Source organism: Nicotiana attenuata, chromosome 5 (genome assembly GCF_001879085.1).
Source record: "Nicotiana attenuata strain UT chromosome 5, NIATTr2, whole genome shotgun sequence".
Lineage (NCBI taxonomy): Eukaryota > Viridiplantae > Streptophyta > Magnoliopsida > Solanales > Solanaceae > Nicotiana > Nicotiana attenuata.
The window spans coordinates 4,703,915-4,715,642 of NC_031993.1; positions in this window are offsets into that span (position 1 = coordinate 4,703,915).

An 11,728-nucleotide genomic window follows, 5' to 3' on the forward strand; every position below is an offset into this window, starting at 1 on the left:
TGTGGGCCCAAAAAATTTAGGCAATTAGGGTCTGGTCGCATAGCCCCATACAGAAGGCGTGGGCTATAGCACACGAAAATCTAGGAATCCGGCAGAGTTCCAGTTTTATGGCCCTAAAACACAAAAAATCAAGTAATAGTCATGGTGATGTGGTGAATAATTTTTCTTAGCACTTTTTTGATGGGTAAGAAATTTTTTAGGTGATCCAGGTCCGGTCTCCTAAGCCCTGGCAGAAGGCGTGGGTAATACACGAAAATCTATGAATCGGGCTGAATTTCAATTTTATGCCCCTAAAACGCTGAAACTGTGTAACTGTCATGGCAAGGCGATGATTATCTCCTTCTATCATTTTTAATGGGCCGCAAAAAATTTAGGCGATCCGGGTCTGGTCGCCTGCGCCCATGCAGAAGACATGAGCTAGCACAAGAAAATCTGAGAATCGGACGAAATTCCTGTTTTATGGCCCTAAACTGCCAAAACACGAGGAACGGTCATGGCGAGGCGGTGACTATTGTTCCTTATGCCGTTTTTATGAGCCAAAAAGTTTTTAGGCAATCCTTGTCCGGTCGCCTGGCCCCATGCAGAAGGCAGGGGCTATAGCACACGAAAATTTGGGAATCGGGCAGAATTCCAGTTTTATAGCCCTAAAATGCCAAAACACAAGGAACGGTCATGGTGAGGCGGTGACTATTGTTCCTTAGGTCATTTTTGATGGACAAGAAAAAATTTAGGTGATCCGGGTCCGATCTCTTGGGCCCGGAAGAAGGCGAGGGCTATAGCATACGAAAATCTCGGAATTAGGCGGAATTCATATTTTATGGCCCTATAATGTCAAAAATGAGTAACGGTCATGGCAAGGCAGTGATTATTGTTCCTTAGGTCATTTTTATGGTTCGACAAAGGTTTAGGTGATTCGGGTCAGGTTACCCAGGCCCAGGCCCATGCATAGCATACAAAAATTTTGGAATCGAGCGAAATTTTAATTTTATGGCCCTAAATGCCAAAAAATGAGTAACACTCATGGTGAGGCGGCGACTATTGTTCCCAGGTCATTTTGGATGGCCTGCGAAATTCTAGGTGATTTGGGTCCGGTCGTCCGGACCCATGCTGAAGGTGGTGACAATTGATCCTTAGGTCATTTTTATGGGCCGGCAAAATTATTGGTGATCTGGGTCAGGTCGCCCAGGCCCGTGTAGCAGTCATGGGCTATAGAATATGAAAATCTGGGAATCGGGCGAGATTCCCCTTTTATGACCCTAAAATGCCAAAAAATAAGGAATATTCATGGAGAGGTGGTGACTATTATTCCTTAGGTCATTTTTTATGGTTCGGCAAAATTTTAGGCGATCCGGGTCCGGTCACCCGGGCCTATGCACATGTCGTGGGCTATAGCACACGAAAATCTAGAAATTGGGCGAAATTCCAAATTTGTGGTCCTAAACGCCAAAATGAGGAACAACCATGGAGTGGCGGTGACTATTGTTCCTTAGGATATTTTTTATTATCTGGCAAAATTTTAGGCGATCGGGGTCCGGTCGCCCAGGCCCATGCAAAAGGCGTGGGCTAGGACACAAACATATGAGAATCGGGCGGAATTCCAGTTTTTTAGCCCAAAAACACCAAAAAATGAGGAACGATCATGGTTAGGAGATGATTATTGTTTCTTAGGTCGTTTTTGATCGTCTGACAAAATTTTAGGCGATCCAGGTCTAGTCGCACGGGCCCATGCAGAAGGCGTGGGCTATAACATATAAAAATCTAGGAATCAGGCGGAATTATTGCTTTATAGCCCTAAAATGCCAAAAGAGGAGTAACAGTGATGGCTAGAAGGTGACTATTTTTCCTTGGCCATTTTTGATAGGATGACAAAGTTTAAGCGATTCGGGTACGTTCCCTTGGGCACATGCAGAAGGTGGTGACTATTGATCCTTAGGTCATTTTTGATGGGCCGACAAAATTTTAGGTGATCCGGGTCCGATCGCTCGGGCCCATGCAGAAGGCGTGGGAATCAGGCAGAATTTCAGTTTTATGATCCTAAAACACCAAAAAAAGAGGAAGAGTCATGGCGAGGCGATGACTATTGTTCCTAAGGTCTCTTTTATGGTCCGACAAAGTTTTAAGCAATCCGGGTCGGTTGCCGGGCCTATGCACATGGCGTAGGCTATAACATACGATAATCTATGAATCGGATGGAATTTCAGTTTTATGGTCCTACAACGCCAAAAGACGAGTAACGGTCATGGCCAGGTGGTGACTATTTTTCCTTAGGTCGTTTTTTATGGGCCGGCAAATTTTTTGGCAATCCGGGTCTGGTCGTCCGGGCCCATGTAGAAGGCATGGGCTATAGCACACGAAAAATATGAGAATTAGGTAGAATTCTAGTTTTATGGGCCGGAAATGCCAAAAAATGAGTAACTGTTATTGTAAGGCGGTGACTATTGTTCCATAGGTCCTAAAACGCCAAAAGACGAGTAACGGTCATGTAAAAGCGGTGACTATTGTTCTTGTAACGACCCGGACGGTCATTTCGAGAGTTATAGCCTCGTTCCCCTATTTCCTGCTTCTTTTGTGTTCTTTAGCTATAGTTTGACTTACCGGGTTAGTTGGTTAGGGTCCGGAGTGGTATTGGAGTAAATTGAGACACTTAGTCTCTTTTGTGAAGGCTTAAGTTGGGAAAGTTGACCGGATATTGACTTATGTGTAAACGACCTTGGATTTGATTTTTGATGGTTCCGTTAGCTTCGTTAGGTGATTCTGGACTTAGGAGCGTGTACGGAATGTGATTTGAAGGTTCGTGGTAGAACTAGGCTTGAATTGGCGAAAGTTGGAAATTTGGCAATTTTGGTCGGTAGTGGAAAGTTTGATATCAGGATCAGAATAAAATTTCGGAAGTTGGAGTAGGTTCGTGGTGTCATTCCTGACTTGTGTTCAAAATTTGGGGTCATTCGGACGTGATTTAATAGGTTTCGGCGTCGTTTGTAAAATTTGGAAATTTAGATGTTCTTAAGCTTGAATCCGAGGGTAATTTGGTGTTTGGTGTTCTTTTGAGTGATTTGAAGGCTCGACTAAGTTTGAATGATATTATGGGATGTGTTGGTATGTTTGGTTGAGGTCCCAAGGGCCTCGGGTGAATTCCGGGTGGTTAACGGATCAAGTTTGAAGTTTGGAGAATGGTTGAAGTTTGGAACTCAGCTGTCATAACTGTATATGCGGAGAGGGGGCCGCAGGTGCGAGCCGCAAAAGCGGGATTCTGATCGCAGGAGCGATAGGAAGAAGAGTTGGCAGAGTCCGCAGGTGCGAGGGTTTCGCCGCACCTGCGATGGTCGCAGAAGCGGAAGAGAGGGCGCAGGTGCGAGGCTGAACCCCAAAAGTGTGAGGATTTCCGCACCTGCGATGGTCTTTCCGCAGGTGCAGCATCGCAGAAGCGATAATTGGACCGTAGATTGTTGCGGCCAAACGCACACGCAAGTATACGCGGTCGTCAAGTAATAAAGTGACTAAGAGTCGATGTCGAACCCAGGAGGACTTGCGATTAACTATTAACTAAATTAGACTATCCTAATTATCTAAACAAGAATTAAACCTAGAAATATTTGACTCTAAACTAATTAAAATAAAGAGAAACAAATAATGAACTTTGAACAAGGAAAAAGCATATTTTTACGATATCAATGTAATGAAAATGATCTAGGGTTATGGGCTATCCAACAATCCTATTGTATTCTTCAATTGAATTGACTGACTAATTTATCTAGCTTATTGGTTGACAGGGTTAATATTGCTCATAAGGATCTGTCGAGTTCTTACTCGCCTATTCAAGCTAACCTAACGCCTATATGTCTATGGAGTTAGAATCAACAAGAACACATTTATAATTCCTGTAATTCAACCAAGCAAGGCAATTAAGTCTATGTCTATCCTAACCGCAAATCTGTCCCCCGATGCCCAGGTTCAAGAACTTGCTCTACTCAATCCTATGTGCAATCTAGAATTCTCACTTTCGAGTTCAATTCTGGATTCGTAGATAGTATCCAATTGGTGATCAAGCAATAAAATAATTAAGCGCAGGATTGAATAAATAAACCAATATGATAAGCTAAGAAATCAAAATCAATATTCGAATAACAATAGTCATGAAAGAATCACAACCCTAGAACGTGAAGTTTAGCTCCACATAGACATGGTAGCCAAACAACAAATCATCCAAAGAAACATAAAAATTACGAAGTTTGGTGGAAGAAAAGATGAAACTCGGCCTCTACGGCGGCTCTGTGCTCTCCCTTGGTCAAAAGTTATATAAAAAATTGTGTTTAAGGACTATTTATAGGTGTAGGAAAAACATAGACAAAATAACCTAGTCCAAAACCAAAAAGGAGACAAAATAGACTGAAAAGAAAAAACGAAACTCGCGCTGGAAGTCCCGACGCAATCTTAAACGCGAACTAAAACTCTCGGGCCGCCTGCCTCTGCCAATTCTTCATGTCTTCAGCTAATTCCTCAAATCATTCTGCTTTTCATATCATTTTGCTTGTTCAATTCCTTTATAACCTTTATCCAATCATCACGTAATGATTAGCAAGTACTCTTTATGTGATGATTGGATCCATTAGATTGTCCTTTAATCACTCCTTTAGATTAATAACTTTTGCTCCAAATTCTAGTACCTACATTATCCATTAACACAAATAAGTATAAAACTCCACAATCAAGTTAAATTGGGTATATTCAATATCAAATACAATAAAAAAGCAGTCAAAATGCGAGTAAATTAATATCGAAACATACGAAAATATGCCTAACATCACTACCCCACACTTAAACCTTTATTCGTCCTCGAACAAAAAAGTATAATAGACGAAACAAAATTAAGCTCCTACAATTCAAATCATGCTACACGTATGACCATGGTTGATTGCAACAATTAAACTTTAGCATATGCATTCAACAACACTTCCCTTTGCTTAGGCCATTCTTCAAAAATATTCAAAAAAAATACAATATGCTCACAACAATCCTAGCCTCAAAAACCGACTCAATGTTACAATGCACTCATGGCTTGAACACCCAACATCATAGAGAAGTCTAATAACGTTACCTATCCCTCGTGAAACCATGTGGCCTCACAACAAAAGCAAATAGAGTAAAATCAATCCACACATTCGAATCACATTCTCACATATATCAAAGAAAATCGCTCACTCTCACAAAAGAAGTCACATGCATGTAATTGATACCATAGGCTTGTCCTTAATGTAAATTTCTACTAATGTAGGCTCACTCGATCTAGAATCAATTAGGACTTTTCATGGTTGTAATGTGGGCTAAGGGACGGGTAGGATATATTTAGGAATAGTGACTCAACCTCCTAAGCACTTTAACACATCATATGATAAACTTTAAGCGCAAATTCTTCAATCCTCTTCAGTTTCACTGTATACGGCAAAATTGGAGGGACCAATTTCCCGCCATCGGAGGATTTCGAAAGATCGCCTCGAAGCCTCGAGGCCGCAAAGATGCGCTCGAGTCTTCTCCGTCGGAGCCTATCGACACCCGACCTTAAGAGGAGCTAAGTCTGCCAAAGCTTAGCCATGCTATTCCGAGCCCTAATCGGGGCGTCACTTCCAGCCGTCCCATCTCCACACCTTTCCAGCTAATGTATGCCTCACCATATAAGCTTCTCCCCCTTCTATATAAAGGGGATTCTGATTATGTTGTAGAGGACTGATGTTCCTCCAAAGAATCTATATGAAATATATGATAACTCTCTCTCTTTCTCTCTAATACACTCTCTTGACATTGTTGCTCTATCTTATTATCTTCATACTCGTTCTATATTTATTGCTTGTTATTGGCCATAAAGAGCCCCCTTTAATATTATTGCATCTGTTAGCCCTTCCCCGATTGCCCCTGATAGCTCAAGCCTGAGCTCGGGACCCGACCTCGAGGCCCCAAATCAACCAGCTCGAGGCCCCGAAAGGCTATCTCTCGGTTCGATTACCACTTTATTTTAGCTCGCATATCGCCCTTAAACTTTACACACATAGCATCTATTGCTCCACAACTAGCATAAAAATAGATCACGTATTTTTAGAGTCCCATCAACAAATTTAATTGTTATTACCATTTTCACGGTAAACAGTTTGGCGCCCACCGTGGGACTAAGAATAATAGTGATTATTTTCTTGCTAGTTTCACTACACAACGCAAGTTATCTTTCACACTTCTTCTTGTCCAAGATCTTCGATTTCAGGTCAAAATGTCGGGCTCAGTGAACAGAGTTGAGAACAACAACCTCGAAAACCACAGAGAGAACGGTGTGGCTGTTCCGAGCGTCGGCACGCCACCACTGAACCCCGGTAACGCACCTGGACCGATTCCAGCGGACGCGGGTTCGCAAGACGCACAGCAGGTCGACGAAACTTCACACACCGACAGGAGCGTACAACAAGGCGACCAATAGGAAGCCCAAAAAACACCAGCTCGGGAAGAACAGGAAGTTAGCCTTCAAGTTATTTTTGAAATGTTGCAGGCACAACAGCTGGCTGTCGCTCAGCTGCAAAGCCACCCAAAAACTCCCAGCACAGTAGCACCAGGGACAACTCCCCCGGCCGAACAGGCACCAGAGAGACTGAGCAATAATGGTTAGATAGCCGACCCTGCTATCGTAAAAATGCTCGAGGATCTTACTAGAAGAATCGAGTCGGGCGAGAAGATGATAGCTGCCAACGACAAGAAGGTCGAAACTTACAACTCCAGGGTCGACCAAATCCCGGGCGCGCCGCTAGTCCTAAAAGGCGTAGATTCGAGGAAGTTCGTGCAGCGGCCGTTCCCTGAGGAAGCAGCTCCGAAACCCATCCCAAAAAAGTTTAGAATGCCAGAACTCCCGAAGTACAACGGGAGCTCAGACCCTAACGAGCACGTTACCGTCTACACGTGCGCAGTAAAGGGCAACGAAATAAAAGACGACGAGATCGAGTCCGTCTTACTGAAGAAGTTCGGGGAAATGCTCTCGAAAGGGGCCATGATATGGTACCATAATCTAGCTCCCAACTCCATAGACTCATTCGCCATGCTGGCAGACTCCTTCATAAAGGCACACGCCGGTGCCATCAAAGTAGCGATAAGGAAATCTGACGTATTCAAGATCAGGCAAAGGGAGAACGAAATGCTGCGAGAGTTCTGTCTTGCTTTCAAACGGAACAAATGGAACTACCCCCGGTCTTCGACGACTAGGCGGTACAGGCCTTCACTCAAGGGCTGAACGAGCGGAGTTCAGTGGCCTCGCAGCAGTTGAAAGAAAATCTGATCGAGTATCACGCCGTAACCTGGTCGGATGTCCACAACCGATAACAGTCAAAGATCAGGATCGAGGATGATCAATTGGGAGCCCCTTTAGGCTTAGTATACCCGAACAGGCTCTTAGCAAAGGAGTCGAAGCCAAACAAAGAAAGGTATCAGCCATACACTGAAGATATGAGAAACGCCCCAAGACGCAATCCGCCTCGCAACAACCGACCAGTCAACCGAGGGCAGAATCCCCGAGGGTTCATTAACAAAGCCGGATTCAACAGAAACACGGGGCCAACAGGGGCACCACGCCTATCAGAATACAACTTCAACGTTGATGTTTCAGACATCGTGTTCGCCATCGGCAAAATCAAGGATACTAGGTGGCCCATGCCTGTACAATTGGATCCTTCCCAAAGAAATCATAACCTGGTATGCGAATTCCACAACACGCATGGCCACAGAACCGAGGATTGTCACCAGCTACGAGAGGAAGTGGCCAGGTTACTCAGCAAAGTTCATCTCAGAGAATTCTTGAGTGACCGAGCCAAAAATTAGTTCCGAGAAGGAGAGGCGGCCAAGAAGAATGAAGCAAACGAGCCACGACACGTTATCCACATGATATTAGAGGGCATCGACGCTCCTCAAGAGCCCGTGATGAGAAGAACAAAAATATCCATCACCAGAGAAAAGAGAACCCGGGGATACGTACCCGAAGATGCCCTCACATTCAGCGAGGACTCCGAGACCTTGTCCCAACCTCACAACGACACACTGGTAATCTTTTTCCTCGTAAATACGTTTCAAATAAAACGTGTACTCGTGGACCCAGGTAGCTCGGCCAACATTATCAGGTCGAAGGTAATAGAGCAACTCGGACTGCTAGACCAAATCGCGCCCACCACTCGAGTCCACAACGGATTCAACATGGCAAGTGAGACAACAAAAGGAGAGATCACTCTCCCGGTCAGCGTGGCCGGCACGACCAAAAATGTCCAATTCCATGTCATTGAAGGAGACATGAGGTACAACGCCTTGTTCGGACGACCATGGATACACTGCATGAGAGCGGTATCGTCCACCCTCCACCAGATGATGAAATTCCCAACAAAAGACGGGATTAAAACCGTCCAAGAGGAGCAACACGCGGCAAGGGAAATGTTCGCGGTGCACGACATGACACTGGCGCCAATATCTCCACTCTCGAGAGGGCCTAAGGATAATCAAACTACATCTTCGGCTAAGCCCGATTGAATACAGCAGAGGACCGTTCCGAGTCTTCGCCACAAACAACAGAGGCGTACTAGACCTCTGAACGTCGCCAAACGCGTCCCGCAATAAGGTATAACCATCTCCCTTTTCAGTTTATACTTTATTCTAATCCTTTATATAGGCACTCGATCAAAGCGGTCAAAAGCGCACACCTAGCCCGAAGACCTTAAGGTTTCAAGAGCATCCGTTGCACTCTTTTCCTTCGACCGAGCTTTTGTCCCGAAGAGGGTTTTGCCGGGAAGGTTTTTAACGAGGCAACACCCATATGCTACCTAAGGGGAATCTAACAGGTCCTCAAGGCCTCTTTTGCTATCAACCACGAGCACCGAAGGACGTCCTTTCGGAAGATCGTCCGCTAAGGAGAGCCAAGAAATGCCAAATAGGATCCCAATGAGAAAATGATGTACCGGACCAAACGGTCGAATGAACCATGTCCGCACAACCGAACCCCAGATGGCGGAGGCACATGTACTAAATGTCAAATAATCAAAGAATGCCTTTTGCCAACATGACTCATGCTCCAAGGAAAACCCATCGTTTTTTCCAGAACGATTCCTCCATCAAAAAACGTCCCGAATACTCGGAGACTGGTGTCGATAATTCAGCACCCGCATGACCTCAGGGTCGAAACTCCGGACTAATAAGTCATCAACAAGGCAGCACAGAAATCATTAACTATCTCCAAAAAAGAAAGCGTCCCGAATACTCAGAGACTGGCGCCAAAGAACTCAGCATATGCACGATCTCAGGGTCGGAATCTCCAAAGTCGTAAGCCCTCAATGAGGCAATCCCGAGCTCACGAGTAGCGACTCTCAAGCCAAAACGAACTCGATGACTTAGAGACTGTTGCCAATCACCATTCAGCAAAAAACCCAAGGCCGTAAGACCCCGAGCGGGCAGACTCGGTCTTGTGAAACTTACACAAAGCGACAACACAAACTGTAAGACCTCAAGCAAGGCATGAATCATACTTGTACCAAGTATCAGCAAAAACTGTAAGACCTCAAAAGGCATGAAAGTTTTGTAAGACATTATTACAGGCATAAAATCAATATCGAAGTTCAGGCTATATATCGAATTTGTAAGACCCCTAAAAGGCATACCCTCGATATAGACGCCTAAACTACTATTCTCAGAACCAAAAAATGGCTCCGGACAAACATAAATGACTACGGTCATACGGCTGCACCAGACAAACTAACGCGACTCGGGGATGCCCGACCGTCACTATAAAATCACAGGCCATTACTTCGAATCTACTTCGAAAAGAACCGGTTAAACCGGCTACCCTCAACAGGCAAAAGAACTTCAACCATGTCAGTTCCAAATCATAAGGCTTCGAGCTACTCAGCCTCCGAGCCAAACCTTACGAGGTGCTCGAACATCGCCGCAAACGACTAGAAATCGAGGTTCTTCCCGAACCGACGACAGGTCAGGCAAAATCATAGCAAAGTCCTTAACGAGAGGAAAATAAATCCTACATAAGCCTAAGGGCAAAGCGTATGATCCATTGTCGCCAGCCTAACGAGCCTCAGGGCCACACACACGCCTAAGGGCGAAGCGTGAGAGCCATTGTCGCCAGCTTACATAAAGGATCGCTTCAATCGAAGGCGTAAGAGCCATTGTCGCCCACCTAATACAAACATAAAAAGCTTGAGGGATATACGAGCTCAAGTCGAAACCTGACTCGGAGACTTCCGAAATAGTTGAGCAAAAGCATAAGTGCTCAAATGCCTGCTTACACTAAAGGCCGCATCGACCGAGCGCGTAAGAGCCCCCAGGCCTACCTAAAGAGCCCCAGGGCCATATCTCGAGTCTGATTATTTCTACTAGCTCAAAGGTGGGATCAACCTGGTTCAAATCTTGACAAACTGAAACACAGAAGGTGCAAATTGCGGGATTTGCCCCTTATGCATTCAAATGATAAAATATGAATTCCGTTTGCAACACGTTGTGAAAGCTATATACATAAGAACGAAGAAAGAAATAAAACGCCCCCCCCCCTTTCGGGGACTATGGCCCGTCGGCCCCTTCCTCGCCATCTTCAGCATCGGACAGAAGGATCTTGGCATCATATTCCTCCCCCTTGGCTTGCTCGATCTCTACCGGGAGATCAAAACCTCTGGCATGAATCTCTTCGAGGGTTTCCCTCCGAGATTTACATTTCGCATACTCTTTGCTACTACTAGCACGATCAAGGGCTCTCCTCAGCTCGGCTTTAGCAACAGCAGCACTCTTCGAATAGGCCGCCGCTCTTTGGTCCGCCCTGGTGCTGCTCACCACTATCTCGTCCCGGGCATTCACAACTTCGGCTTTTGCCTTCGAGAGCTCGGACAGAAGCCTTGTGATCAGATTTGCCCGTGCCAACTCGTTCGCATGAACAGTCCGGAGCTGTATCTCGAGAGCAGAAGCCATGGCTAAAGCACTCTATTTGGCCATAGAATGGGTACTTACATGGGCCTGCAGCTTGTTGAATTCACGTTTGGCTCGACTAACCTCGCCCCAGAGCTGTCCCAGCTCCTCCACCTTATTCTCCAGCTGAATTATCAAAACATTAATCCGCAGGGATAAAAGGCAGAATGCAAGCCAAAATGGAATGCAGGGTACCTGTCTTTCTAGGCAGCTTTCGCGGCTCCGATTCCGGTCTACCTCACGCCGTAGGGAAACCAGCTCACTTTCTTTTTCTGCAGAAAGAAGCTTAAGGGATTTTCCCCTATCCAGAGCCTCCAACGGCGGGGCCTCACAGTGAAGCAACTCGGATTTGAGCCTGTCAAAGGCCCACGAAGGAAAGCTAAATGAAGAAAAAGAAGAATACGGGATCGAACTAACCTCGCAGAAATTGAAAACTCACCATGAGGCCGAACCGATGAGCCTCACCAAAGGACGAGCAACCATCCAATGTCTTACCACCCTCCGAAGATAGCTGATCGGTCAGATCGCCTCTTTATAACCGATGAGAAGGAGTCGCCCCACTGAAAGCCCTTTCGCATCTCGGGGTCCCTTTCCGTTTTTCATCGATCCTCGATCCCAAGGATGTCAATCTCCCCTCCTCTACCGGAGGACACGACCTCATTTCAGAAAAATCTCCGGCGCCTGCGGCAGAAGAGTTAATAAGCCAAAAAGAAAGGCACCATTTTCAGGAAGAAAGACACCGGACACCTACCGTGAT